Source organism: Nicotiana tomentosiformis, chromosome 10 (genome assembly GCF_000390325.3).
Source record: "Nicotiana tomentosiformis chromosome 10, ASM39032v3, whole genome shotgun sequence".
In the NCBI taxonomy this organism is placed as follows: domain Eukaryota; kingdom Viridiplantae; phylum Streptophyta; class Magnoliopsida; order Solanales; family Solanaceae; genus Nicotiana; species Nicotiana tomentosiformis.
In genome coordinates this window covers 44,007,221-44,013,220 of record NC_090821.1, presented here as the reverse complement: position 1 = coordinate 44,013,220, position 6,000 = coordinate 44,007,221, and positions in this window count along the sequence as shown.

Here is a 6,000-nt window from a genome sequence, read left to right as displayed (position 1 = left end):
TGAAATCTAGATGCAACTCCAGGACTTTTGGGATGGTTTGACAGCAACCTCACACAAAACATTGAGCAATACAGCTGGAGGTCCGTTAATGAAGAAGACTCCAAAGGAGATAGTCACTATTCTAGATGAGTTATCTGAAGATGCAAATCAGTGGCCCTCAGAGATTGCTGAAAGAAGAAGATCAACTGGTGTTCACCAAGTTGATACTAATACATCAGTGGAGGTACAACTTGATGCCATGGCAAAGTAAATAAGGAAGCTAACCTTAGCTTCAATACATAATGAGCCTCATGAAGTATGTGACATATGTGGAAGAGTACACCCTACCCATGAGTGTCAAGCTTCAATGGAGGATGTTAATGCCGTGGGTAACTAAAATTTCAATGCAATGAGTGAGAAGCACCCCGGTGTTTCATGGAGTTCACCCATGGGTACAACAAATGCATGGCAACAAAACAACTCTAGATTTCAAGGAGCTTTTGGTTTTATAAATCAGCATAGGCCATAGTTTCAGCCTCAACAACCAATTCAGTCTGGGTTAGAAGATCTAATGAAATTCTTCATTGTCAAGACTAATGAAAGATTATATGCTCATGGGGAAACTATCAAAGAACTTGGGGACAGGTTTGCGTAACTTGGAGAGACAAGTGGGACAAATTGAAACTGTATTATCTAAGAGGATCCAAGGGACAAATTGAACTTGGGACAACTGTATGCTCATGGGGCAGCTATGTTATTATTTTTGTGTATATTCTGGTAATATTTGTTTTCCTAAAAACCAGTGTCGCTTGACTTCTCTTAAATTGATTCTGAATCAATTTCGCATGTTTAATTTTGATTGTTTTCCTTGTCTGTGTGTTTAATTTTTACCACTATATAAACCCATCCCCTTTCTCCCTTTAGGAGAAGAACTGGAATCATTATTCTCTCACTAAAAACTGAAGTTTTCTACTCTATACTTGTTTACTATTTGATTCTGTTTGGTTCTTGGCTGGCTGAAAGCCAAGGCCACTATACTTCTACTTTTTCTGACCTCCCTTGGGTGTGAGTACTTCCTGGGTTCTTGAAACCCTTGGAATTTGACACATTCAGGACTCTGGGTCCTTACTGCAATCTTTTTCTTGTTTATCGAATAGTCACTGGTTAGTTTCTAACTTTCACAATGTTTATCATGTTCTAATTAGCATGTTCTCTGAACTGCATGATCTAATGCATTTCTTTGTCTCTTTTCTACCTAATTCTGCTTGTGATTGCTAGCTTAGTAATGCTTTGCACCTAGCCTAATTAATTTAGACAAAATGAAGCATGCTTAGTTTAGTTTGTGATAACTTGAAATTGTTTTTTGACTATATGGTTCAATCTATGTTCTCTGCCTAATTCCGAACTTCTAATGACCAATTTGATGTTATTAGTATTCCCTAACTTGTTTAAGACCTTTACTCTAAATGTTATATGCTCTTATGACTATGGTTATCACCCTATGTATTCTTGCCATGTCCAATCTGTACCTCTGACAACTTGTGACCCTTTAAAACTAGTCTGCCTTAACTGACACTCTCTATGTTACCTGATCTTGTTGTATTATAATGCTTAACTCCTATGTTTGGTATAATATGATCCCTTAAGTCCTAAATTAGTTTCATTACTTGGTTTTAATAGTCTAATACCATTGCATGTTAACTTGTAATCCCAGGCTCCTTGTTCCTTATCATATGTCACCTTACCCAGTGTGTTAATTTGCTTTTGGAGTTCATTATGTGATTATCTTACAAGTTTGCAAATGTTTTCCAAACCTATTACCCTACTACTATTTTCACTGGCTGTTTCTTGCTTAATTCTGGGACTGGCTGAAAGCCAAAGCCCTTCCCCTAAGTCTCCACTATCAACCTCCCTAGTTTGAGCACTACCCTGGGTTCTTGAAGCCCTTGGGAACTCTAACACACTAGGGTACAAGGTTCTTTGCCACCTTTTTCCTAATTGCTCAACTTTGCCCCCTTTTCTCACCTACTGGATAAACCAGTTGGTTTATGTAAATGGCTATACCTCTGGGACTTTTGATGGCTACTGGATGTGGGCTATTTTGTGTGAATGGAGATTGTTTCTAGGCTGTTGTGAAACTATATTGAAGGCCTAGCTAGGCTAGTTATACATTGGGCCTTCCTTAGGCCCACTATAGCTATTCTGTAATTTATTTCACTAATTGAGCCCGTAATAATATTGTAATAACAATTGGGGTGTTAGTAAAATTGGGAAAATAGGTTTATTCTCACTTTGCATGAACGGGTAGAAATCCTGCCTAGAGGGGTTAATTTGCTCAAACATGTTCTGCTCCTATGTGCTGTTAGATAACCTACCTATAGGACCTAAGTGTTTCATTCCCTTAATGTATTCTGCTTCTATATGTCTTGCTAGATATCATGCCTATTGGGAATAAAGTGATCAATGTTTCAGTCTATGACCATAGGGTCATGTTAGCTTTATGCTCTACAAATCTGCACTTTTAGAAATCATGCCTATAGGGTTTTAATTGATTAATGTGTTGTTGTTATAATTTCTCACTTAGAAAATATGCCTATAGGAGCTAAAACCAGTTTCAATCGCTAATCGTAGAAATCATGCCTATAGGGTAATCCCACTCACTTTTAAGTGTGAAACTGAACTTTCTAACACTGTTTCATTGCTTAACTCTACCGCTATTAGAAAGCATGCCTATAGGATCAACCTGGGTAATTCTGAGTATTTTCAATAGTTATCACTGCCAACTACTGTGCAAATCACCTAAAAATCATGTTCATAGGTTTAACCACTTGTAATCTGTAATTTCAACAATCAGCTCGCAATACCAGATTCCCTAAAATGTATAGTTGTTCAGAAATCACGTCTATAAAGGTAGCATCTTGCATCTGAAATTGCCTGCATGTTTGAATCCCAAGGTCACATAGAAACCATGTCTATAGGGCCTAATGGCTTTAATTTGCCTCAATCCTGAAATTGTCTAACGCCTAATTTCTTGGGTGCATTTATTGCCTAAGTGTGGAGGCTAACTTGAGCCCTTATTTGCTTTTACATGAAGTCCAATTTGTTTTATATGTCGCCTAGTTTTTCTCATTGTTTGAGAAACCTAAGCTAAGTCTATAAACCATTCAAAATAGAGGTCCAAACGCCTCTTGGGCCGTAGGCATGAGACGGGTAGTGCACGCATAGGGCACAATTTAGAATCAACTAGTGCACTTTAGGTAATAACTTAAAGATAGTAATCAGGTAGCAGGAGATGATAGTCTATGCCCGCTGAATAATAAGAGTAACACCCCACCTCGAGGGAGTTGCGAAGTATTATTTATGTTGTACGGGGTGATCCTTTAGGCTAAAAAACTTAGGACCCCCATCTTGTCTTTAAACCAATTATTTGTGTTTACTCAAGGACTTTCTAATAATAATTTTTTTTAAACTTCTTGTTTTTCTCTCTAACTATTTGAATAATTCATATAATTCAAGTTCGGTCGGGACCCATAGTTGTGGACCTCGAAGAGTGCCTAACACCTTCTTTTCGATGTAATTTGAGCCTTTACCCGATCTTTGGTGACACAAACTAGTTAAACCAGATTTATTTGCAAATAGGTGCCCTAACGCACCTCAAACCCATTAGGTGCTGACTCTCTCTTTTAACACCTTCCTTTTAAAGAGTTGTCACGTGTCGAAACCCGATTTCGTGAGAAAGAGGGGCGCGACAGCATGGCGATTCTGCTGGGGATATTGTTTTTAGGGTCTTACCATAGCGAACTTGGTCTATATGAATTAGTCTTCTCAGATAAGCGTGTCTTTGTTATTTTGCTATTACATGAATATCTCGCTCCCGTTTCCCTTTTATTGCTACATGCACATCCTTTTCCCTATTTTCCCTTTATGTGAATTCATATTAATATGCAAATCTTTGCCTAATTTGGTTACAATATGCGTTTTCCCTTTATTTTCCAGTTATGTTCACTTGCTCCGAATCATTTTTAAAAAAATTTGCTATATCATGTCTTTCCCCATCCCTACCCTTTTGTTTGCTTATTGCAATTCTTTCACATTGCGCGAATTAACTTCTTCCTTGTTTTCCTTTCTTTTTATGTCTTTACGCTCCATTTAATACTGCGTTTATTGTCTTCATCATGCAAAATACTTGACAACGTGTTATTTTATCTTTACATAAAGCATTCTCCATATCATATTCCACTCGTGTGTAATTAATACCATAGCAGCACTTGATGAGTGTCCGCGCTCTTCCTAAATCACCCTTTTAAATTTGGAAAGGCTTATTTGCGATAAAACTAGTCGATCAGCGGTGCAATCGATGGTTACGTGCCTTCCCCTCTCAAGTTGTCCACTTGAGGGTACCGATCTAGACTCTTCTAGAAACCCCCACTCTAATATTAACTGTGCATGCATCATGTCTAAACCTAGTATGGGTTAGAACGCTATCCGCGTAATAACTCTCTAAGGTAAGCCTTGTCCAAAGCTCGCCCGGATTTCCTTAAATCCCAATCGGTACAATCATGATATGTGCATTATTTGGAGAAAACGTGCTGATATGCTAATCATTAATGTGTAAATAGTCGAATCCGGAGGGGAAAAGGGCTAACTTTATTTGTTTTGCATAAATGAGGCACGAAGTCCCCACGTTCGGCATGGTTCGAAGTATCCCACCTTTGTTGCTAGATTGGTGGGAAAATCTCTCGCCAAGTGACAAAAACTATGTTAAAAGAGTTCTCGGGAATTTACATTCTTTGTTAGATATTCAGCCGAACAATGTGTTAATTGAGGCTGCAACTATGTTCTGGGATGAGAAGAGGGCCGTCTTCCATTTTGGTGATATAGAAATGGATCCTCTTCTAGAGGAAATAAGAGGCTTCATTGGGCTCCCATGGGATAGCCCTGGCATGTTGGTACCGAAAAACCATACTTCTCGAGGTTTCCTAAAAATGATGGGTTTCAGAAAAAATGATGAGTTAGTCTATCTGAAGAGATCTTACATACCATTCGACTACCTTTATGAGCGTTATAGTCACATCAAGTCATATCGTCTTTACCATGATGAATTTGTCATCACTTCTTTGGGTTGGACTCACCGCTGGGTTTTTGTATTCATTGTCTGTTTTCTGGGGATGCTCATATTCCCGATACAAAGAGAAAGGATCCACACTCGCCTAGATATGGTCACTAAGACCTTAATGGAAGGAATTGAGGGGCAAACTTACACTATTGTCCCAGTGATCGTGGCTGAGATGTATCGAGCCTTAGACCGCTGCAAAAAAGGATATAGGCATTTCGAGGGTTGCAATATGTTGCTGCAAATATGGTTGTTGGAACACCTTTATAAAGGACAATACCGTCAAGAATTTCCGCGACGACCATGGAATGACCACATAGCTTATCACCATCCAAAAAGAATGACTTTTATCCCAGACAGGTTTGCACAACCAGGAAACGCTGTGAGCTGGGAATATTTCTTTAGCAATTTGACTGATGACAAGGTACATTGGATGTTCGAGTGGTTCCCTAACAGTGAATTCATCATCAGGTCGAGAGACGTTCCTCATCTAGTGCTAATCGGATTAAGGGGAATCTATCCTTATGCTCCTATCAGGGTCATGAGGCAAGCTGGGAGAAAACAGGTTATACCACGAGTTTCATAAATGGTTCATTACAAAGCAGACTTCCACAGGAATGCCATTCCATTCAAGTTCAAGGCACAACACATGTGGCATCAAAAGATTATTGTGGAGAAAGATACCATCGAGCTAGACAGGTATCATGCCGACCATGTGTAGTTCTACCCATCATCGTTGGTCGATGACATAGCAAGAGAGGTGAAGCCAGGGGTTGATTTGAGAAATAGGGTCATAGACGACGCTGCTGAAATCCATGTCAAATACAAGAGGTTGCGCAAAAGGGTTTTTGAATCTAAGGCCAGGCATTTGGAACAACACAAAGTGGACATGGAAGCAGTCAACGAAT